Genomic DNA, 25641 nt, shown 5'->3' with positions numbered 1-25641 from the left:
ACCACTGAAGTACCAACTGTTTCAGGTGGCAACAATTTTGTTCATGACATCTCATTCATTATTTTACTGTGATTATAGTTTTAGGAAGGAAGGAAGGAAAGGTTTAAGTAGTAATTAAGGAAAGAAGAAAGAAGTAAGGACAGGTATAAGGTTTCTTGACACTTAAGTCTCATAGACCTTAGTCATTCTGAGATTTCGCCTCTGCCATGATGGGATCAAAATACGTCACTTATTCAATTCAATGTCTATGTTTCTGTTTTCTTTTTGCTGGCTTTTTCAGCCACACAGTCTTGCGGTGGGTACTTAACCCAATCTAGAGGAGAGTTTTTCAGCCTCAACTATCCTGACCACTACCCCAACAACATGAACTGCACATGGCGAATCATGGCCATGGGCAATGGTGTCATAACTATCAATTTCCACAACCTCAGGTGAAAGCTTTTTTTCTCAGTTAAACCTTTTATATTTGCAATGTTGCAAAGGAAAGTTTATTTTGACTGTAATTCGTAGTTTTAGAATGAGTACTGTGTAGTGGAATATTACATCGTCTTGTAAGGTAATTGATAACAATACCACATTCAAATATTAGTGGAAACTCACCGACTTCAATCTATAGATGAACTAGTTGACAGTACTGATTTTAAATAAAAGTGACCTTATTTTCAGTCCCCATTGTTTTTTACTTTCGAAAGTATTTCTACCATGTCCTATTCCTCCATACTCTTAAAAGTGAGTGCTTTTGGTCATTCTAATGTACAGCCTCATCACCGATTTGTGACTTCCTCCTCTCCTTTGAACCCCTACACAGCTTGGAGAATCACCCAAACTGTGGCTTTGATTCCGTCAGTGTCTATAACGGCCCTACAACCTCCTCCCCACTCCTCGCAAAAATGTGCGGTAATCAAAACAACAGAGTGGTCAACTCCACCGGAAATGATATGACAGTCGTTTTCACAACTGACTTCTCTGTAACTAGATCAGGATTCTATGCTGAGTACTCTTATGAGGGTAAGTCACTAAAAGTGTAGAAATACAGATATGCAAAAGCATTACTTCAATAAACATTTCAGGTGCCACAGATGAACATTTCTGTTATGAACTATAACTCTTTATTTGCTCTCCAGGTTACTGGACCACTGAAGTACCAACTGTTTCAGGTGGCAACAATTTTGTTCATGACACAATTATGTTTATTTAATTTGGTGTCGCAAATATGCTTATTAAAGCTATTCTTAAACAGAAAATATCATATAAATACTTCACTTTTATAAGGTTTGTAATTTTCTGTCTTGCAGCCGACTACGGCTCCTGTAGGTACAACTGTGGCTACAACGTGGGCAGCTGCTCCTGCACAAGTTCCTGTCAACGCTATGGAAACTGCTGTCATGACTACAACGGTAATCTAACCACTTTTCTGGTCTTCTTGTGGCTCTCTGATTCTTGGAATTAATACAAAAGGTGCTGTTTTGGAATTAATCGATATTTTCTCTTTTATTGCCTCTCTAGATTACTGCTACAGTACAACAACAGCAGAACCAGCCACAACAAGTAATACATAGTCCTTTCAGAGAGATCCCATAACATATCACATCAGTACAATGGCTATATATCTGCAGTTCCACATGTTGCCATTCTTCCTTACTTCTGATTCCTACCTGATTCTATATGTGAAAGGAATGCATTCAGTGAATACGCTTCTACGCATTATAAACAGGAAGTTGATTTTATGTTAAAATATGAAAACATTTCTCAGTGATGCCTCTAACAGTGAAACATAAACACAAAGACTGAGTTTAGATGAAATCCATAAGGTAACAGTGACCTTAAGAATGGCTAAAATGCCTAAGATGAAACTGACCACTTACATTATAACAAACAAATACTGGTACAGTTCAAGAGCCTTGTGTTCAGCCAATTAAAGCGAACATCCCAGACAAGCTGAAGCAAACAGTGTTGATTGCTCTGACTGACAAAAAAAAAATGGTCATGTAATGCCTTCTTTGTGTCCGTCCGTCTCCCCCCCCCCCCCCCCCCCCCCCCTCACTTTATTTCTTCACATTTTTACTGTAGCGAACATAACGGATATACCGGATATACGACTAGTTGGGGGCAACAGCTCCTGTTCTGGGAGAGTGGAGGTACAGGTCCATGGCACCTGGGGCACTGTGTGCGATGATAGATGGAACATACCTGATGCTGAAGTGGTTTGCAGACAGGTGGGCTGTGGACCAGCCCTGAGCGCTCTTTCCAGTGCTCATTTTGGACAGGGCAGTGGACCGATCTGGCTGGATGATGTCAGCTGCACTGGCAATGAGTCGTCTCTCTCTCAGTGCTCACATAGAGGCCATGGCAACCATAACTGTGGCCACCATGAAGATGCTGGGGTAGTCTGTCAAGGTAAGGCTGCACATCTGTCTTTAGGGATAAAAAAAGGCTCATTTTGTCAGTGTGTGCTAAAAATAAGAAGTGTGTAGGTATCTGCAGTTTGACTGGGTAGTTACTGGGTACTTAAGCACATTCACAACTGTTGACACCATGAAGACGCTGGGGGCAGTCTGCCAGGGTAGGGCTACGTTTGGATGTTTAGCGGCCAAGCACCAGAGATGCAAAGTCTCCTTGTGTCTGTGTATGCCTAACAGTGAAGGGGTTTTAGAATGAAAAGATGTATATACCTTCTTATTTTATTTATTATTCTTATACCGGGGTCAAGCGCATCTCGTCAACCGGGAATTAACAAGGTCTATCTGACATGTCCACAAATTTGAGTTTTTACGATATAAAATAAAATAATAGTTCATAGAATGTTTTTTTCCTCAAAAGTGCACTTGGACCTTGTTCATTCTCAGTTGATGAATTTGAAGTACCTAGTGACCTATGTCTTATAGTTATACTTTGATATGTATCATTATACATGTGAAAATATAGTGCAGGTCACACATTTTAGTACTTTTTTTCAGAATGTACAAGACTGGCTTTTATGCAAACCAGAACACCAAAGGAAAACCAAAACCATTTGAAATCACTGCTTTCTCATTTCCTGACTCAGGCCTATGACATATGACAAATGACATGGTCTCTGAAATACTGCATTTTTCACAGTTTAAAATGATTGATAATACTACTTAACTGGGTGTTCATATTTATGTATAGTATACATTACCAGTTAACATGCAGGCCAATATTAATGCCTCTGGGAAAACTTTATTTTAATAATGTATGTATAGAATAAGTACCTATTTACCAAATATTCAGAAAAAAAAACCTCTACACCTCGTCCAAACTCTGGTACTTTTCTCTACCATATCTCTAACCTCTGCCCAATCTAAGCTTCTGTCCTTTACTGTTGACTGTGTCAACAGAGCATTATTATTCTGAGTATGTATTGAACAGAAAATATCATATAAATACTAGAATGTTTTTTTCCTCAAAAGTGCCCTTGGACCTTGTTAATTCTCAGTTGACGATTTGGAAGTACCTAGTGACCTATGTCTTATAGTTAAAGACTACTGCAGCACAACAACAAGTCATGATATCGGCCAGACAAGTATTTTACATGATTGTGTTTATTTAATTTGGTGTCATACAGATTCTTATTTAAGCTATTCTTTAAAAGAAAATATCATATTGATACTTCACTTTTATGAGGTTTGTAATTTTCTGTCTTGTAGCCGACCATACCTCCTGTAGGTACAACTGTGGCTACAACTTTGGCAGCTGCTCCTGCACAAGTTCCTGTCAGCGCTATGGAAACTGCTGTCGTGACTACAACGGTAATCTAACCACTTCTCTGGTCTTCTGGTGGCTCTCTGATTCTTGGAATTAATAAAAAAAGTTTTGGAATTAATCGATATTTTCTCTTTTATTGCCTCTCTAGATTACTGCTACAGTACAACAACAGCAGAACCAGCCACAACAAGTAATACATAGTCCTTTCAGAGTGATCCCATAACATATCACATCAGTACAATGGCTATATATCTGCAGTTCCACATGTTGCCATTCTTCCTTACTTCTGATTCCTACCTGATTCTATATGTGAAAGGAATGCATTCAGTGAATACGCTTCTACGCATTATAAACAGGAAGTTGATTTTATGTTAAAATATGAAAACATTTCTCAGTGATGCCTCTAACAGTGAAACATAAACACAAAGACTGAGTTTAGATGAAATCCATAAGGTAACAGTGACCTTAAGAATGGCTAAAATGCCTAAGATGAAACTGACCACTTACATTATAACAAACAAATACTGGTACAGTTCAAGAGCCTTGTGTTCAGCCAATTAAAGCGAACATCCCAGACAAGCTGAAGCAAACAGTGTTGATTGCTCTGACTGACAAAAAAATATGGTCATGTAATGCCTTCTTTGTGTCCGTCCGTCCCCCCCCCCCCTCACTTTATTTCTTCACATTTTTACTGTAGCGAACATAACGGATATACCGGATATACGACTAGTTGGGGGCAACAGCTCCTGTTCTGGGAGAGTGGAGGTACAGGTCCGTGGCACCTGGGGCACTGTGTGCGATGATAGATGGAACATACCTGATGCTGAAGTGGTTTGCAGACAGGTGGGCTGTGGACCAGCCCTGAGCGCTCTTTCCAGTGCTCATTTTGGACAGGGCAGTGGACCGATCTGGCTGGATGATGTCAGCTGCACTGGCAATGAGTCGTCTCTCTCTCAGTGCTCACATAGAGGCCATGGCAACCATAACTGTGGCCACCATGAAGATGCTGGGGTAGTCTGTCAAGGTAAGGCTGCACATCTGTCTTTAGGGATAAAAAAAGGCTCATTTTGTCAGTGTGTGCTAAGAATAAGAAGTGTGTAGGTATCTGCAGTTTGACTGGGTAGTTACTGGGTACTTAAGCACATTCACAACTGTTGACACCATGAAGACGCTGGGGGCAGTCTGCCAGGGTAGGGCTACGTTTGGATGTTTAGCGGCCAAGCACCAGAGATGCAAAGTCTCCTTGTGTCTGTGTATGCCTAACAGTGAAGGGGTTTTAGAATGAAAAGATGTATATACCTTCTTATTTTATTTATTATTCTTATACCGGGGTCAAGCGCATCTCGTCAACCGGGAATTAACAAGGTCTATCTGACATGTCCACAAATTTGAGTTTTTACGATATAAAATAAAATAATAGTTCATAGAATGTTTTTTTCCTCAAAAGTGCACTTGGACCTTGTTCATTCTCAGTTGAATGAATTTGAAGTACCTAGTGACCTATGTCTTATAGTTATACTTTGATATGTATCATTATACATGTGAAAATATAGTGCAGGTCACACATTTTAGTACTTTTTTTCAGAATGTACAAGACTGGCTTTTATGCAAACCAGAACACCAAAGGAAAACCAAAACCATTTGAAATCACTGCTTTCTCATTTCCTGACTCAGGCCTATGACATATGACAAATGACATGGTCTCTGAAATACTGCATTTTTCACAGTTTAAAATGATTGATAATACTGTAATGAAACAGCCTGGTTACTGATATTGCTGCCACCACCTTTTTTTAACCGGTATGGTCCGGCAGTCGTCCCAAGTTCCACTCAAGACCAGCACTCAGAGTTGTAGTACAAATAGAACTTGTTTATTATTTAATGACATATTTCATAGAAGGCTAAGTCGAGCTCATCAGCAGGAATTAAGGTCAGTTACTAGAATTATTGCACATGCCACTTCGCCTTAAATCACACACAGAATATTGCACACACCCAAAGGCCCAACAGGGGAATTATAAATAAGCACGCATTTGCTAAAACTCTTAAATAGACACGGCAAACCAGTCATCACTTCACCGCAACCAACAACCAATCAGGGGCTCATAGGCTAGTCAATACATTCTAAAACCTTTCCCCAAAACCCACCCGCGATATTCAACACTCAATCTTAGCGACAATCCCTCCCCAAATCTCCCCCCCCCCCCCCCCCCACACACACACACACGCACACAGTTCATGAAAACACGTTAAAACAATTGGCTAACTTCCCTCCGTCTGGCAGCCATTGAGACCCTCCCGTCACCGAAGGCTCACATTATTCAAAGGTGAAAGATAAAAGGCGAGAGAATCGCCAGGTGTAGGCCTACCTTATCATTGTGAGTTTCTCTCATCATTTCTTTCTGATTTGACAGTAGCCTACATCTGTGTGTTTTAAGCAAATAAAATGTGGAATAGGCTATTTACCAACGGGCACCTGCTATCTTGGATTATACAGTAAATAAGTTGCGAAATGAAACAAAAACACATCACAGTTAAAGTTGTATTAGTATTGTTTGATTCACATCGATATGAATGGATGACATGACTAACAAGTGGCGAAAAATGAATATGAAAGTACCAGTACTAGTGGCGAAAAAAGACAGATCACATGATGCTGAAGTTCGTTTATTGATACATATTTTAATGACGGCCACAGCACTTTAAAACGACGTGTTTATAAGTTACATTATTCAAAGGTGAAAGATAAAAGGCGAGAGAATCGCCAGGTGTACCTTCTCATCATGAGTGAATGTCAGTGCTTGTAATACGGGGACGGGGACGCTGGCGACTTGACGCCGCTCTGTCTGGATCGGGACTTGTTTGTTTGTTTGTTTCTCTGTTTCTACCTGTTGCACCTAGTCTCCACTACCACCTATTCCCTGGACAACTAGTTAGCTAACTGGCTGTCTCCTGCTACCTGCTGGCTAATTTAACGCAGAGTTTAACGCGGCTCTGCCTAGGTTTGTTTGCCTACCTTATGCACCTGCTCTCCGCTACCGCCTACTCCCTGGACAACTAGCTGGCTAGCTGGCAGTCTCCTGCTTGCCGGTGGCTACCGACGAGTCAGCCGGCTCCCTGCTGGATATTCTTGTCCACGCTCCATACTACCACTCGGAGTCAATCTGCCTGCCTGGATAGCTTCTCAACTGTCCTGGCACGGTCAGTCTGGCCGCTGTTTTTTCAGCTAGCTGTCAGCTAGCCCCTCTCCCGTCAGTGAGCAGCTAACGCTAGCAGCTGACTATAACTTCCTGCTGTTCCCTTGGCTCATCCATCACCACTTCGTTCACTCAGCTCCGATCACCTGCCTGCTGCTGTGGATTATCCTGACGTGCCTGCCATCTATCCAACTCTGGTCATTAAGCCGTGGCTATTGACAACAGACCCCAGGATTACCATTACATCCTCCTCGGCTGGCATGGCTCTGCTATACTCCTTCTCGCAACTCATCAAACTCAACAACTTCTCTCCTCCTCTGTGCATCTCCGCCATCAAAACACTTGGACTCCTCCGTCGACCCCGTTACATTCACAGAGCCTCCCGAAGAAAGTTTGTTTACTCCTTGCCTAAATGTTCCACTCTTTTCATCCCCTCCCTCTGGTCAGCCGTGCGCACCGCTGCAACTCCTGCGCGTCATCACCACAACAACTTTGACGTTCAAGTTGCCTGCCTCCGCCCCCTTACCAAAGCACCCCTGCCTGTCCTAACCCACTCACATCTCAAAATTGCGCTGTTTAACACTCGATCCCTAAACAATAAGGGCCTCTTACTCAATTAATTCATAACTGACAATAATCTGGACTTTCTCTGTTTAACTGAAACATGGCAAAACCAACAGGATTACTTTTCATTAAATCAAACCACACCCCCTGGATACTCATACATGGACAATCCACGCCATCATGGGCGTGGTGGTGGAATAGCCACAATTTATCGCAAAGACATCACCACAAGTGTCATAACCATCCCGGCTCCCCCCTCCTTTGAACACCTTGTTTTTAAACTGTCTGGCCCCAAACCCCTGGTTACTGCAGTCATTTACCGCCCCCCAAAACCAAACCCTGCTTTCCCCTCTGATCTGTCTGAATTTCTCACGCAACTCTGCGCCATCTCTCCTTCCATTCTGCTACTTGGCGACTTCAACATTCACGTCGACTCACCTGACTCCACAACCTCTACAGAACTTCAGGATATTTTTAACTTTTTTACCATCATTCAACATGTCGACTTTCCCACCCATAAAAAAGGACACACACTTGACCTGGTCTGCACTGCCGGCATTACCATCAGCAATCTAACCAGCATTGACCTCACCGTCTCTGACCACCTGGCTATCACCTTGGACATTAACACCCCCACCCCCCACGTTAAGCAGAAACGCACCATAACATTCCGGAACACCAAGTCCATTAACCTCCCCTCGCTTTCCTCCGCCTTGGCCGCCACCGTCTCTGCCTCTGTTTCTATTCCTACTGTCTCCCTTACTGCCCTGGTCAACTATTATAATGATGCACTTTCCTCCTGTTTTGACATCATTGCCCTCATAAAATCAAAAGTCACATCCCTCACCCGCTCCGCCCCCTGGTACACCGACCAACTTCGCCACCTCAAACGGCATGGGCGTCAACTTGAACGTCTGGCCAAAAAAACTGGGCTCACTGTTCACCTGGATGCCTTTAAACTCCACCAGCAACAATATATAGATGCCCTCAACACCGCTCGCTCCTCTTACTACTCCTCCATCATCCAATCTGGCTCCAACAACCCCAGAACGCTTTTCTCCACCATCAACAAACTCCTCAAGCCCATAGACACCATCTCTACCTCCTTCACCACCAGCAAATGCAACTCATTTCTATCTTTCTTCAATGACAAAATCACTGCAATTCACAACCAGCTGGCTGCCTCCTCCCTCCCCACTACCTCCCCCCCCAGCCCTCAACATAACCCTCCCCTACTCCCAAGCCATTCACTCTCATCCTTCAGTTTAATCACTGAAGCGGACCTCTCCTCAATAGTATACAGCATGAAAACCTCGACCTGTGCCCTTGACCCCCTCCCCTCTTCCTTAGTCAAGGCCTGCCTCCCCTCGCTCTCACCTCTCATCACCAACATCGTCAACTCCTCACTGTCCTCTGGTCTTGTACCCCCCCCCACTCAAGCTCGCTGCTGTCACCCCTGCACTGAAAAAACCTGGTCTTGACCCTGACATCCCCAACAACTACCGGCCCATCTCCAACCTCCCCTACCTGTCCAAAGTCCTAGAGAGAGCTGTTGGCTCACAACTTAAGTCCTACCTCAACCTTCATAACCTCTATGAACCCTTCCAGTCCGGCTTCCGTTCCAAACACAGCACAGAAACTGCCCTACTGAAAGTCACAAATGACATATTCCTCTCTGCTGACTCTGGCTTCCTCACCATCCTCATCCTCCTTGACCTTAGCGCCGCATTTGACACCATCAACCACTCCATCCTCCTCTCACGTCTCCAGCACTTCCTTGGCATAACTGACACTGCCCTCTCCTGGTTCACCTCCTATCTCTCAGACCGACATCAATTCATTTCCATAAACAACTGTAAATCCTCCACCTCCTCAGTCACCCACGGTGTTCCCCAAGGTTCCGTGCTTGGTCCCCTCCTCTTCATCATTTACATCCTTCCCCTTGGACAAATCATCCGTCGCCACGGCCTCGACTTCCATAGCTACGCCGACGACACCCAACTCTACCTCTCATCTAAAACCATCACCTCAGCCACTCACTCCACTCTCACCATCTGCCTTGCTGATATTAAATCTTGGATGCAACAAAATTTTCTCAAACTCAACTGCAATAAATCTGAAATACTCATTATCGGCCCAAAACACCTCACCCACTCAGCCCAGACTTTCTCCCTCAACATTGACAGCTCCACCATCACCCCCTCCACCCAGGTCCGTAACCTTGGTATCATCTTAAATCCCACCCTCTCTTTCTTACCCCACGCCAACCACGTCACCAAAACCGCCTTCTTCCACCTCAAGAACATTGCACGCCTCCGGCCCTCTCTGTCCTTCGCCACCACCCAAACTCTGATTCATGCCCTCATAACCTCCAGACTGGATTACTGTAACAGCATTCTATATGGCTCCCCAAACACTGTCCTCAATAAATTTCAATATGTCCAAAACTCTGCCGCTCGCCTGCTCACCTCCACCCGCCGTTATGAACACATCACCCCGGTCCTCCGAAACCTCCACTGGCTCCCAGTCAAACACAGGATCAACTTTAAAATACTACTCATCACCTTCAAAGCCCTCAATAACCTGGCCCCTTCCTACCTCTCTGACCTCCTCCCCCTCCACGCCCCTACCCGTTGCCTCAGGTCCGCCGGCGCAAACACTCTCAAAACCATCAGGACTTAGCGCCGGACCTGGGGTGACAGGGCCTTTTCTGCCGCTGCACCCTCCCTCTGGAACGACCTCCCTCTCCCCATCCGCCTGGCTACCAACATAGAACTATTTAAACACTCTCTCAAAACCCACCTGTTCAACCTCGCCTTCACCTGACCATCCCCTGCTCCCCCCCTCCACTAATAGACTTAGTTGCTACTTTTCTTTTATATAATGTTCTGTTTGTCTGTTTTGTCCGACCCTTTTTCTTATATTTTACTGTTGTCTTGTCTTGCTTGTCTTACAATGTCAAAGCGACTTTGGGTATATAGAAAAGCGCTATACAAAATTGAAGTATTATTATTATTATTATTAATACAATGGTGTTGGCCGCAAGTTAACTCCACTTCACGTTAATGTTAACTTTTGTATATGAGCAGACCAGGCTCCATTCTATCGCTTGCCTCAGGGGTGCAATTGATTGATTCACATCAATATGAATAAATGACATGGCTAACAAGTGGTGGAAAATGAATATGAAAGTATTTGTTCGGTGAATTAGCGCGTTCTCTCCAAACAATGCAGTCAACGGTTTTTAACACCAAACAATCGCAGTCAACGTTTTTTAAATGTCAACATAGTGGTACAGCCTATCACATAACTATCATCTGAAATATCACGGTATGTCAAAACAAACCTTTGATCTATACAGAATATTCAGTATGGAATAGGAATATTTCAGAGCAGTATCTTTTATCGCGTTTGACAAATATGCTCAGATTGCTGTTCAGGTAATTTCTCCTGTGAGAATGGGATAGTATTCTATCCATGAATTCGCGGTCATTTGAGGTCCTTATAAGTGTTTAAAGAGGGTTTGTAAAGATGCTCATATCTTCAGACCTCTTCTGTTGTGTATGTTCATAATCATCAAGAAGAGGCTTGTGAGACGGTCTGCAGGTTATTCATGATTCAAAAATATTGTAGTCTTGCCTTGGCCTTTAAAAATGGCGATACTATGCTATGAAAACCGGAAATGTGAGACTCCTGAAAGGATGCGGTTAGCAGCCAATCACAGTCTTGCGGGGTGCGTGAGCCCTGGGAGGATTTTGTTGGATAGTTAAAAATTTTGGCGGACGCACTTACGTGTTATGTAACTGCGCAAGGGGCTTAAAACAGCGCTTATGTATCTTACGTGCTTACATTTCTACGTTAAAACCGAGTATAAAGGCACCTTCAGTCCGTGGGCACCGGCGTCCCGGATACACACACACAAAAAGAGTCCCAAAAAATACATGTAATTCCGAGCGTCCCACGTCGGTTCCAACAGTCTAAATCCTCACTTGCCCCAATACATATTCCGTGCCAGAGAGCGCGCAGAGCCAGTCAATACTCACGAAACTGCTTCGAGTCGTCTGTCTCATCTCTCGTCCGTCAAACACCATGCCATTCTTAAAGTTTCATGTCCAGGTGCCTCACATCCTCAATCACTCAATCACGTCACCAACCGCATGACAAGCCATCACGTGATTGACGCTACATTCATCACAATACTACTTAGCTGGGTGTTCAAATGTATAGTATACATTGCCAGTTAACATGCTGGCCAATATTAATGCCTCTGGGAAAAATGTATTTTAATAATGCATGTATGGAATAAGTACCTATTTAACAAATATTCAGAAAAAACAACCTCAAACCTCGTCCAAACTCTGGTACTTATCTCTACCATATCTCTAACCTCTGCCCAATCTAAGCTTCTGTCCTTTACTGTTGACACTGTGTCAACAGAGCATTATTATTCAGAGTATGTATTAAACAGAAAATATCATATAAATACTAGAATGTTTTTTTCCTCAAAAGTGCCCTTGGACCTTGTTAATTCTCAGTTGACGATTTGGAAGTACCTAGTGACCTATGTCTTATAGTTAAAGACTACTGCAGCACAACAACAAGTCATGATATCGGCCAGACAAGTATTTTACATGATTGTGTTTATTTAATTTGGTGTCATACAGATTCTTATTTAAGCTATTCTTTAAAAGAAAATATCATATTGATACTTCACTTTTATGAGGTTTGTAATTTTCTGTCTTGCAGCCGACCATACCTCCTGTAGGCACAACTGTGGCTACAACTTTGGCAGCTGCTCCTGCACAAGTTCCTGTCAGCGCTATGGAAACTGCTGTCGTGACTACAACGGTAATCTAACCACTTCTCTGGTCTTCTGGTGGCTCTCTGATTCTTGGAATTAATAAAAAACTTTTGGAATTAATCGATATTTTCTCTTTTATTCCCTCTCTCCAGATTACTGCTACAGTACAACAACAGCAGAACCAGCCACAACAAGTAATACATAGTCCTTTCAGAGTGATCCCATAACATATCACATCAGTACAATGGCTATATATCTGCAGTTCCACATGTTACCATTCTTCCTTACTTCTGATTCTATATTTGAAAGGAATGCATTCAGTGAATACGCTTCTACGCATTGTAAACTGGAAGTTAATTTTATGTTAAAATATGAAAACATTTCTCAGTGATGCCCCTAACAGTGAAACATAAACAAAGACTGAGTTTGTCTTTTTAGATGAAATCCATAAGGTAACAGTGACCTTAATAATGGCTAAAATGCCTAAGATGAAACTGACCACTCACATTATAACAAACAAATACTGGTACAGTTCAAGAGCCTTGTGTTCAGCCAATTAAAGCGAACATCCCAGACAAGCTGAAGCAAACAGTGTTGATTGCTCTGCCTGACAAAAAAATATGGTCATGTAATGCCTTCTTTGTGTCCGTCCGTCCGTCCCCCCCCCCTCACTTTATTTCTTCACATTTTTACTGTAGCGAACATAACGGATATACCGGATATACGACTAGTTGGGGGCAACAGCTCCTGCTCTGGGAGAGTGGAGGTACAGGTCCGTGGCACCTGGGGCACTGTGTGCGATGACAGCTGGGACATACCTGATGCTGAAGTGGTTTGCAGACAGGTGGGCTGTGGACCAGCCCTGAGCGCTCCAATGATGGCTCATTTTGGACAGGGCAGTGGACAGATCTGGCTGGATGATGTCAGCTGCACTGGCAATGAGTCGTCTCTCTCTCAGTGCAGACATAATGGCCATGGCAACCATAACTGTGGCCACCATGAAGATGCTGGGGTAGTCTGTCAAGGTAAGGCTGCACATCTGTCTTTAGGGATAAAGAAGTCTCATTTTGTAAGTGTGTGCTAAGAATAAGAAGTATGTAGGTATCTGCAGGTTGACTGGGTAGTTACTGGGTGCTCAAGCACATTCACCAGTGGTGGCAGGGAAGAGAGACTGGAGGCCGGGAATTCAGGCAGGGTTCTGCCGGTCGTTGGCTCCAGTTGTCTGTTTGGTCCTCCGTTGATGCGCCTTCTGTGAAAAGGAGATATTCAAGCATAAACCCAAAGACTGAGTTTGTCTTTTTAGATGAAATCCATAAGGTAACAGTGACCTTAAGAATGCCGGAAATGTATAAGATGAAACTGACTCACCACACATTATTATTCAGTTATTCAGAGTATGCATTTCTCATTTTTTGTTCCAGATGTTAATCCACAATGTGGAGGGTACCTTAGTGGTTCTGGATCTTTCTCCAGCCCCTACAATCCAAACTACTATCACGACAATGCCCGCTGTGTGTGGAGGCTGTCCGCTCCCTCTGGGCAGAGGATCTTCCTATCATTTTCAGACCTGGAGTGAGTGAAGAGAACAATGATTTATTTTCCTGATTTTGTTCATTTACATTTCAATTGGTTAAAGCACACTATTGTTGCAAAAAATGATACAAAGGCCACAAAGCCCTCACAACCGTGTGACAAAAGCTAACCATATGATTTTCCTCTTCAGGCTGGAGAGCTGCTGTAACTGTGACTACATCACCGTGTACGACGGCCCCTCGGTAGGCTACAATCAGCTGGGTCAGCTCTGCCACAACTCCTCTCTGGATACCTTCCACTCCTCCTCCAATCACATGACCGTGCTCTTCAAAAGCGACAGTTCAGTAGGGAGGCGTGGTTTCCGGGCAGAATTCATTAGCTCCCTGCCAACTGATAAAGGTGAGTGACATCTGGGAGTCCTGAATGAGCCACTGCACAGCATCACTTCTCCTTCTCCACTCAAACTCAAACTCATTTTTCAGAGTGATCTACTCTGAAGAAAAACTGCTCAGAGCATGTAGCTACTGTGAGATCATATGACTGAGGTCTCTCTTATGTACATTATAAAAGTATATAGTATAAAAAATATATTTTGTATTCAACCCTTTCTATAGGCAGCGTGCAGTGTTCCTCTGACAGCATGAACATTGTCATTTCAAGATCTTTCCTGAGCTCTCAGGGATACAGTGGTCATGATCTTTATATCAATGATGAGCGCTGTCGGCCAACTATCAACAGTTACCAGGTGGTGTTTAACTTCCCTCCCAACGCCTGTGGAACTGTGAGAGAGGTATGTCACTCCACATTCAGATATAAACAGTGATATTAGAACTCAAGGTACTCTTTACACCCCAAATCCCCAACAGGAGCACAAAGTGTGCTGTCACAGCAATAGACAAATGTTTAAATGAATCTTTGCACACCAGAAAAGGGGTTACTTCTGACCAACACAAACATTATCTAGTCAACTAGAGTTGAGAGATCTTTGCAATTGTATTCAGCTACATTGAACACAGGCATTTAACACTCTTTGGTTATTGAAAAAATCTCTCTCTGCATATTACAAAATCAGTCATATTACAACTTTTAATGTCTTTTCAGAAATGCTAGTCATGTACATTGGATATACAGTGCATATATGGAGCATACAGTGGAGATAGTTTGATGTTTTGCATATATTAACTGAATCATTTCCATTTCTTTTGAATTCTCCCCCCTGTCCCCCGTTCTGTTCAGTTTGAAAGGGGTCGGGTCATTTATCAGAATTCCGTGCGGGGATATAGAAACAGCTCTGAGGAGTTCACACGTCAGTCAGAGTTCAAGTTGTCTGTTGCCTGCCACATGGAAAAAGACTCTGTTTCACAGATAATGTATGAGGCATCAAAGGGAATTGACTTTAACATCACTGGAACTGGGCGTTTCAACACCACCATGGCCTTCTTCACCTCCGGAAGTTTCTACCAGCAAATCTATGAGAGTCCCTACTATGTCTCTCTTAATGAGTACATGTATGTTCAAGTAAGCCTAAGGAGAGATGACAGCAGCCTCGTCCTCTTCCTGGACACATGTGTGGCCTCACCAAACCCACATGACTATGCTGACTACCGCGCCTATTATCTACTGGTCAATGGGTAAGACTACTGGGGTAGACATTTCTCATCCCCCTCCCTCCTTTCCAAGTGTTTATCCACTGTGGCAGTGGTTCCCAAACTTTTTACAGTCCCGTACCCCTTGAGACATTCAATCTCCAGCTACGTACCCCCCCCCCCCCCCCCCATTCTGTTTCAAACATTCCCGAATTCCGTCCGTTTTCGCGGAAATTTTCTCCCCGCGTACCCCCTGAACCACTTCCCAGTTTGGGAACTGAGGCACTGTGGTAATATGGCAACACAAATTAAAGTGCCAAACCGATTCGTTACGGTTGGTTAATGAAGTATGTCTACCAGGTGTCCAAGTGACAGCACTGCGTGTTCAGCCGCTGTTTCTGACAATGTTATTCTCTATGTTCAGCAGACATATGACAATGTTTCTGACACTGTTATTCTCTGTGTTCAGCAGTCATATGACAATGACACTGTTTCTGACACTGTTTTTCTCTGCCAGGTGTCCAAGAGACGACACGTTCTCCACCCACGTGAGCGGTTCTCGTAGTTACGCACGGTTCAGCTTCCAGGCTTTCAAGTTCCTGCGGGCACATCCCTCTGTGTACTTGCAGTGCAAGGTCCTAATCTGTCCTGCGAACGACTACAGCTCCCGCTGTCGCCAGGGTTGCCGCACCCGCAAGACTCGAAGCCTGGGCTCTCAGCACCAGATGGCCACCATGGTGCTGGGGCCTATCACGCTGAAAGGTTAAATGCCAACTCTACTTATGCCCTTTTTTATATAATAATTAATTCATAATCCAGACTGTTATTTCAATTTTTCATTTTGTCCCCAAAATTCAGATGTAAAACAGTCAAACCCAGTTTGAAAGTAAAGCTGGCAATGACAGCCGACAAATGGGAAACTAATTCTGTTTTTCACTAAGCATAGTGTTAGATGCTTGTGTTAATATGGTTAACATGGTAGACCATTGCAGACTACGGATTTACAGTATCTGTCAATAAATACAAATACATATATACCAGATTTAATATTCTGAATATTTATATCATGAATATAAGAATGTACAAGAACATATCAGTAGCTGCTAGAGGATTAATGAACTGAACCAAGTCTGACTCTTCTGTGTTTAGATGTGGAGAAGTCTGCAGTGGAGAGGCTTGAAGACAGTGGCTAAGGTAGATGCCTGAAGAAAACACTAGAGTTCTAATCAGTCCAGAATAATCACTAATTCAATCTATCATCATTTCCTACCTACAAATCATGTCTGTCATGATGGCACTCTGATGCCTTACTGAACATGTCTTTCTTTCTTTCTTTTGTATAACTTTGTGCCTCAACAAAATTATTAAGGCATTCCAAAAGACAACAAGCAGAGTTGTGCATGATTTTTTGAGTGCTGGTCATCCAGCTAGGCATCAATGATGGAAACACTGTATTTCGTAATAGTTTGATCAGTCTTTGTCAATCTCACGCCAATAAGCCTTGAAAGTTTGTAACCTTGAAAACCTAACTCAGCTAGCTTGTAATAAATTACACTGTCCAATGTGTATTAAGCATGTCACCAACAACATGTTATTAGATTACACATACTCCGCATTGAAACGCTTAGAAAGCAATGCATATGGGCTGAATTTTTTTTTATCATTCTTTGGTTATGTAGTGTTCATCTCCAATGTCACAATAAATACAACTATGCACAGTCATATTTGTGTCAGATCTTGTGATATTACTCTACCTTGTCAGTCGACATGCTTCTTTGGCTTCTGCTGTTGTCTTTGCCGGATCCATATCCTTCAGCTTGTCAACAAATACATGTGTACACTGTCCATTAGATCCTAATGTTTATGGGGTCTCAAAGCGTGATTTGTATTTACGACAGTGGCGTAAAAGTGAGCTACACTCCGCAACTGTAGGGGGAGCTCAGTAGCTAAATATAACAATTCTCAAGTAATGGTGCCTTAAATGGGCGATACAAATAAACTACAACCAATATCACAGAAAAACTTAACCCATCACAGAAGTAAGGGTAAATGGTGGGAGAGAAAGAACATAAAAATAATACAGAGATAAGATGCTAAACACTGACATTCAATACTCTGGCCTGGTATGCAGAACCAAGTGGCTCAAGTTATGATTTACACAACAAGCAGCGAAAAGGCACTATTTATTATTATTATTATTATTATTATTACTTTTATACAATGCACAAGGGAACTCATGCACCCATAATGAGCAAAGCCATCCCAAAAGCTGGCCCCACGACATCTGCCGGTCAGCACGTTCAGCCTGACACACTGAAAACACTGTGGATCATTTAGATGCTGCCATGAGATAGTGAACAACAGTCAGCCAGGCCAACTGAAACCTAATAGGACAAGGGGTCAAAGGGGGTAAAGTACCAAAGAGCAACTAGCACATAGCCTGGATACCAGACCGAACTTAGCCCCGCCCACACATTTTTTGGTTGGGAAGTTCGGTCTGGCATTACTCCATTGAGGAGAAATTATCTGCGGACAGATATTGGCCGTACCAATCAAATTGTTAAGGCGGGCTTTATACGATGATGCACAGATGATCAACAGTAACGTAACCAACCACGTCACCAACACATGAGTTGAATTCGTTTTCAACAAAAATGGCTGCCGCTGGAGAGCTGAAATGTATAGATTCGAGTCCATTTAGACATTGACAGTGCATTCATTTTGAAAGAGGAACAGAGAAACGCGATTAAGGCATTTGTCAATCGAAAAGATGTTTTTGCCTTCCTTCCTACGGGATCCGGTAAAAGTGTAATGTATCAGCTGCCCCTGCTCACATACTACATTGTTCTGATTGGTTGTAGGTAACCAATTGAGCGAAGAGGCATTTTTTCTCCTGGTTCGGTTGAAACACGCCCCATAATGTGAGGTCGATATGGATTGATTGCCAAAGACTTGTGTTTAAGTATAGGAAACATCCGATCTTTAATTTACATAAATAAACTATTCAGAGACACGTCGGCTCACCAACAGTACAAAACAATATGCGAGACACAAACAGTACAAAGCAAAATGCGGCATACAAACAGTGGCGTACACGATGCCTACAAATCAAACAAACATACAAAACATTACTCGTCAGTGCCTAGTGTCCCGTCGTCTCTGATCTGCTATATACACACACAAAGTAGCTTGTTTTAAATCACACATACATAGCACACGGCCCCATGCCAACTCACCCAGCTTCTCCACTACGTCACCCAACACGACTCCAAGGCAAAACACCACGGCACTCTGTGTAAGCTACAAATCATATATTCCCATATTACCCGAATGCTTCAACATAATATCTTAAAACCCAGTTGTACAACAGTTCATAAAGAAGGGCGTCCTACCTTGGATCTCCAACACAACAAACAAATCACTCAGCTGGATGTCGATGGCAAGAGACTCGAGCACACAAAAGACAAAAGGCAGCTCTACCGATAGCTTACCTGACGGGGCTATATCCAGGTGAACTAATTAGCGGGTCTCCCTCCTTCACGTCACCATGTAGAGACACGCATGGTACGTCACTAATGGGGATACACCTCAACTATGCCACAATAATCACAGCCCAATGGAGCGATATCAGACTCATATTCTGACTAGAATTATGAGTATGACATCGTCAGGCTAACTAGCACACGCTCTTCCATTAAAATTTGAAAAATGTGAAGATTTTTGTCAATAAAATAGTGCGAGTGCTTGAATGAGTCTGTCCCTGGGGAAATGTGCCCATATGTTTGCCACTGAGCACAATGACTGTAAAAAGCGCACACAGCATGGCATCTTTCACTTACTTTATGAAGGAATGAAGCCAAAACTGGTCTGCCATTTTGGCACAATTGCAGCCACAGTCTGAACAGTAAGTGCTTTCTGCATTCAGAATCAAACCACATTTGGTTTAATCCCCACATTTTTGTGCTGCTTGCGGTGGCTTCACTTCGGACTGAACGTACACTGTCCATGCTCTTCACAGTCATTGCACTGAGCACAATAAAGCACAAACAATGAGTCATGCTGCTATACACATTGGTCTGAAGCGAGAGAGAGGGGTATATTCATTGCAGGATAGATGGGAGGGTGTGAGTCAAAATGTGCTCTTGCTCAACCATACCACGGGACAAAGCTGCCCAGGATGCCTTCAGTTGGCAGCTTCTGCATTCAAGGCATTGCTATATTCAAGTGCAGAAGTGCTCGTCATATTGTTACCAGCAGCAGCTAGCTTCACATTGGGGATCTCCTAGAGGTCACTGATGACATTGTTTTAAATTGTGGGAAATAATTGTTCCTTAAGGCATTCAAAATCCAAGCAACCGTTCAAATGACCCTACTGGCTAGCAAACAAGGTGCTTAAGTGACTGAGGGCCTCATTTACTAACAGAATTGCGCCCATTTCAGGCGTAAAATAGCGGGTAAAGACATAAAACCGTATTTCCAAAGGAGGCGCACCTCAGAAATGTTTTTTTTTTTTTTATGTTTATATTTGATATATCATTTAATAGGCATACAAACAAATAGAATTACAAACTGTCCCACCAGCTAGCTGTTCGGGAAAAGTTCGGCCACGTCTTACCCAGAATCGCCGCTCATTGTATGGTTGAAACCGTATTTTCACTCATAGTTCAAGCACATCGAGTACAGTGCACACCTTCTGCGTAGGAGTAACGCGTATCTATTCAGGAAAAGTACTTGTACTCGAAGTACACTAACTAAACTACCGGTAAGTCAATTGTAGAGACAGAGCAGCTGATAGGTGAAAATTCACCCTAGTTACCTCAGGACTCCGGAGCTGCATATAAGTATATTTATTAGACAGACAACAATTGCAATCGGGCTCACCCCCAGCACAAGGCTGAAAGTGAAGCAATGATAAACACATCGCACAAGGTTTATATAGACAGAAGTTGAGCGTTCAGCAGGGATAACCACGTGGTGGATTTCCGAAGTCCGAGGCAAGGATGGAAGTTTTGCAAGGTCGGAAGAAGCACAGTTCGACCCTTCTTATCACTTCTGGTCTAAACATGCTCTTGTACATATGCAGACTAAGTGGCACCTAAGTTACACACACGCAGAAACACAGAAAAGCCATGTTCCTGCTTACATAAGTACATGATTTATATAAGATAATTAATAATACAAGGCACTTGATTATTATATTCTTAAGTCATTAACAGTGTTTGGAAATTATCTCCATCAGCAGCATATTCATTTCACCTTCTATGTTTATTTTGACGTTATGGAGCAGTTAACCTGGATATTAACTATCCTAGCTATCTCTAGCTTAGGGAACCATCTTAACAGTTTGCAGTTGCCTGTGTGTGATTAACTCATGTGTGAATATGAACTCGTGAACATAAACTCGTTAATATGAAGCTGCACAGGCACCCTGAATTCAAAGTGATCACAACTTTTTTGTGGACGGAAGGGCTAAATGGAGAAATATTTATGAGTTTCTATATTTACCCGGGTTAGTTTGCTGTAACCTCGTGAACCAAAAGCTCTAATTTTAACTCATCATCCATGGGTGGAAGGAACACGCAGGCTCTTTCTTCCCTATTTCAGCTGCGCGCTAAATAACACTAATGGGCGGGGTTAGGCGCTGATTACGCTGGTAAGGCGTCGACACATTCAGATGAGGTTCTTGTTTGATAAATACAATGCACGGCCAGGTGCGCAGTGTTGCCAGACTGGAAATGGAGTATCTTATCAAAGGCTCAGTTTGGAGGATAATTATCATATCTGGCAACACTGGGAAGGCGGTTGACCAATGACAGTCCTCTCTACAGTCAGAGCTCGCGCAAAAAGGTGGAATGTAAGCGAGATACCCTTTCCAAAATAACTAGTTTGTGAAAGACCCAGAGAAACACAAATATCCGACGAGGCAAAATCCCGGACGCTTTTGGAATCCCTGCCGGACGCATTTTTTAGGTCTCGAAATGTCCGGGTAAAAGAGGACGTCTGGTCACCCAACCAAACAATGCTACCGTGTTCTTCAGACCAAAGGAGGTAATACTTCCAATTTAGCAAAGCACCTGAAAGACCGTCATCCGGATTTGTTTAAATAATTCAAGGAGAGTTTTGATTCATATTAACAACATCCAAAGAATGCACTTTTTCTGTTTTTTTAATCTGTCATACTGAAATACACGTTACATGATGTTTAAGATGGTGGGCACGTGTGTTAAGCCATTGTATGTTATGTACGTAGTTTAGGTTAGCTATGCTGTAGTTTTAACGTTAGCCTATAGCCTACCTTGGTTAGAAGGAGATAAGAGAAAGAGAGCATGTATCTTGCAAGTATCTTGCAAGTATCATGTCAAAGTCTAGTTTATTCTCACACACACACACACACACACACACACACTCACAATTGAATCGCTACTTTGCATATTAAATAAAACTAGAAAATGCATTTCCTGAAGGAAATACCAGTGCATGTAATGCAAAAGTTAAGAAAGGAAGAGTGTAAGAAGGAAAGAAGAGTAAAAGAAGGAAAGAAGAGTGGAAGAAGGAAACAAGAAAAGAAAGAAGAGTGAAATACAGAAAGAAAAAAGGAAAGGAGAGTGAAAGAAGAGCAAAGAAGGAAAGAAGAGTGGAGGAAGGAAGGAGGAAAAGAAAGAAGAGTGGAAGAAGGAAAGAAGAGTGGAAGAAGGAAAGAAGAAAGGAAAGAAGAGTGAAAGAAGCAAAGAAGAGTGGAAGAGGGAAAGAAGAAAAGAAAGAAGAGTGAAAGAATTAAAGGTGTCAGTGAAGCACAGGTGCAAACCAGTTTAATGACCCTATTACGATGTCATAATGGCCCAATGTAAGTCAATGGGAGAAATTGTATTAGTTTTTCTTTAATATTTAAAAAAATATAATGTTTAGAAAATACATAGCATAAGTGTGGTTTACAAGACCTACGTGCCAAAGTTTGAACAAAGTTTCTAAGTTAAGCGGTTCAAGCTGAATTAAGCGCAGAAGTTTGGTACAAAGAATAACTAGAAAATGCATTTCCTGAAGGAAATACCAGTGCATGAAATGCAAAAAGAAAGGAAAGAAGAGTGGAAAAAGGAAAGAAGAGTGAAAGAAGGAAAGAAGAGTGGAAAAGGAAAGAAGAGTGGAAGAAGAGTGAAAGAAGGAAATAAGAGTGGAAGAAGGAAAGAAGAAAGGAAAGAAAAGTGGAAGAAAGAAAGAAGAAAGGAAAGAAGAGTGAACAAGAGTGGCTCTGGATAAAGATTAAACAAAAGAAGGAAAGAAGAGTGGAAGAAGGAAAGAAGAGTGGAAGAAAGAAAGAAGAAATGAAAGAAGAGTGAACAAGAGTGGCTCTGAATAAGATAAATAAAAAGATAAAAAAATATTGAAAGGAGAGAAAATGGAGTGAAGCAGAGAGATGGAGTGTGAGAGAAAGTAGAGTGAGAGGGATAGAGAGAAAAAAAAAGTAGAGTATGGAAGGTGTCTTAATGTTCCTAGTTACAGTTTAATTGAGAGGGACAGAGAGAAGAGGTTCCTTGGAATTGGCGTAGGTGTCAGTGAAGCACAGGTGCAAACCAGTTTAAAGACCCTATTATGATGTCATAATGGCCCAATGTAAGTCAATGGGAGAAATTGTATTAGTTTTTCTTTAATATCTTAAAAAGTATAAAGTTTAGAAAAATACATAGCATAAGTGTCCTTTACAAGACCTACGCGCCAAAGTTTGGACGAAATTTCTAAGTTAAGCGGTTCGAGCTGAATTAAGAGCAGAAAATCGGTAAAGAGAATAACTAGAACATGCATTTCCTGAAGGAAATACCAGTGCATGAAATGCAATAGTTAAGAAAGGAAGAAGAGTGAACAAGAGTGAAAGAAGAAACAAAAGAGTGAACAAGAGTGGCTATGGATAAAGACAGTAAAGAGAGAGTGAAGAGGGAAAAGTTTAAAAGAAGGAAACATTTTTTACTGAAGTAGAGAGATGGAGTGTAAGAAAGAGGAGTCGGAAAGGGATAAAACCAAAACACATGGATGGAGGTTGGAGAGAGAGAGAGAATAAGTGAAAATAGGACAGATAATGGACTGGAGGAAGGAGATATTAGAATGACTGATGGATAAAGTGGAAGATATAGATATGGCATTGAGGAAGTAAAGGAAATGGAAGAGAGGATAGAGGACTGTAAAGTCAGAGAAGGTTGACAAAAAAGTTGAAAAAAAGAGTTTTAATTGATGGACAGAGTAATTGAAAGAAGAAAGGAAAGAAGAGTGAAGAGGGGAAAATATTGAAAGGAGGAGAGAAAATGGAGTGAAGCAGAGAGATGGAGTGTGAGGGAGGATAGAGGACTGTAAAGTCAAAGAAGGCTGACAAAAAAGTTGAAAAAAGAGTTGGAATTGATGGACAGAGTAATTGAAAAAGAAAGGAAAGAAGAGTGAAGAGGAGTGGCTATGGATAATGAGATAAAGGGAGAGTGAAAAGGGAAAATATTGAAAGGAGAAAAAATGGAGTGAAGCAGAGAGATGGAGTGTGAGAGAAAGAGAAAGATGGAGAGAAAAAAAAAGTAGAGTATGGAAGGTGTCTCTTGGTACTCCTAGTTATACAGTTGAATGGGGAGGGACAGAGAGAAGAGGAGCCTTGGCGCAGGCGTCCGTGAAGCACAGGTGCAAGCCAGTTTAATGACCCTATTATGATGTCACAATGGCCCAATGTAAGTCAATGGGAACATTTGTATTAGTTTTTCTTTAATATCTTATAAAGTTTAGAAAAATGATACATAGCATAAGTGTCCTTTAGATTAAGACCTACACGCCAAAGTTTGAATGAAGTTTCTAAGTTAAATGGTTCGAGCTGAAGTAAGCGCAGAAGTTCGGTACAAAGAAGAAGAAGAAGAAGAAGTATAAGAAGCCTACGAATAACAATACAGGGCATTTCATGCACTGTAATAAGAAGCCTAGGAATAACAATACAGGGCATTTCATGCACTGTAATAATAATAATAAGAAGAAGAAGAAGAAGAAGAAGAAGTATAAGAAGCTAGGAATAACAATACATTTCATGCCCTGTAATTATCTGTGTAATAACTTGTGGAACTTGGAACTGATTTAAACATAATAAGAATAATAAAACCTTAGTTTAAATACAGAACAGTATTCTGCACCAAAAATAAATAAATAAATGAATAAAAAAATGTTCTCAACATTTTTTGCAAGTATTAACATCACTTTTGTTGTCCTTTTTCAGATATCCCAAACATGAGTAAGACCTCACCTGAAGCCCTGATGGTCCAGCTGCTGCTTCCTCAACCTGCACTACATTTGCACTGGATTTCTGAGTTTCCTGAATGCATTTCAAAATAATGCCTTTATGAACAAAATTACAAGTTACAAGTCTTTTATTGTCAGATGCACAGAATGACACAGGGTCAGACTGGGCACTGAAATTCTTTGGACAAGGCACCACACAACAACCTACCATAGCATAACATAGCAAACATAACATAACATACACTCTGTACAAGTACTCTGAACATAATTTACATGTAACATATAATAACCTTACTAAATATACAAGATAAATATACAATACAATATGCTAAAACATATAACCTATACATATAATACTAACATATATACCAGACCCTCCAGGAAGTTGCGATCGCACCAATTCACGCAAATTCAACGATTCCCCGCGAATTCAGCGCGACGTTGCAATTTGAACACATCACCGCAACTTTCCCGCAAATTTGACAAATTATTGTCGTCTCCCACAACTTTCTTCCTTCAGCTACACCAAGGGCGGAAATTCTGCCCTGTGGACACGGTGCAGACACTAGCAGAGTTCTAATCCGTTGTAAACAATGAGAATGGCTACACCAGACATGGAAATTGAACACAGCCCATGTCCACACGGAAGATTCCGAAATAGATCTGGCTTCAATTTTTTATAATTTTCCGCAAGGTGTGCGTGGCCCTTTTTACATAGAGTCTGGTAATAGATCTATGAAATGTATGAACATTATTTATTTTGCTGTGAATAATGAAGGAAGCAATAAACCCGATTATTTCCCAAACCCTCGAGAGCTGTTGCCATGGAGATTTAACATTACTTTCGGATTGAAGATAAGGTAGCAGCTAGTGTAGAAGAATGGATTATTTGAAATTGGACGACTTTAAATTAATATATGAAATTGAACAACATAAACACCTGTACGGATAAAATAAATCAACAAGGATAGCAAAACAGATT

At 42.0% G+C, this 25641-nt stretch overlaps 1 protein-coding gene and 2 long non-coding RNA genes across 3 annotated transcripts in view; 2 read left to right on the top strand and 1 right to left on the bottom strand.

Annotated features, from left to right (window-relative positions):
- LOC105900815 (deleted in malignant brain tumors 1 protein) overlaps positions 1–25641 on the bottom strand; it is a 120882-nt gene that overhangs the window by 41049 nt on the left and 54192 nt on the right. The gene's annotated exons all lie outside the window — the stretch shown is intronic.
- LOC122133427 lies at positions 1307–4010 on the top strand. Its single transcript, XR_006152751.1, has 5 exons — positions 1307–1397; positions 1507–1548; positions 2071–2397; positions 3669–3770; positions 3875–4010. It is a non-coding gene; the product is annotated as an uncharacterized LOC122133427 (long non-coding RNA).
- Positions 4696–13321, top strand: LOC122133428. The gene is made up of 4 exons (XR_006152752.1): positions 4696–4750; positions 12211–12335; positions 12441–12482; positions 12987–13321. It is a non-coding gene; the product is annotated as an uncharacterized LOC122133428 (long non-coding RNA).

Source organism: Clupea harengus, chromosome 13, assembly GCF_900700415.2.
Source record: "Clupea harengus chromosome 13, Ch_v2.0.2, whole genome shotgun sequence".
NCBI classification, from domain to species: Eukaryota; Metazoa; Chordata; class Actinopteri; order Clupeiformes; family Clupeidae; genus Clupea; species Clupea harengus.
Note: the sequence above shows the minus strand (reverse complement) of the source record. Positions and strands in the feature narration are given on the sequence as shown.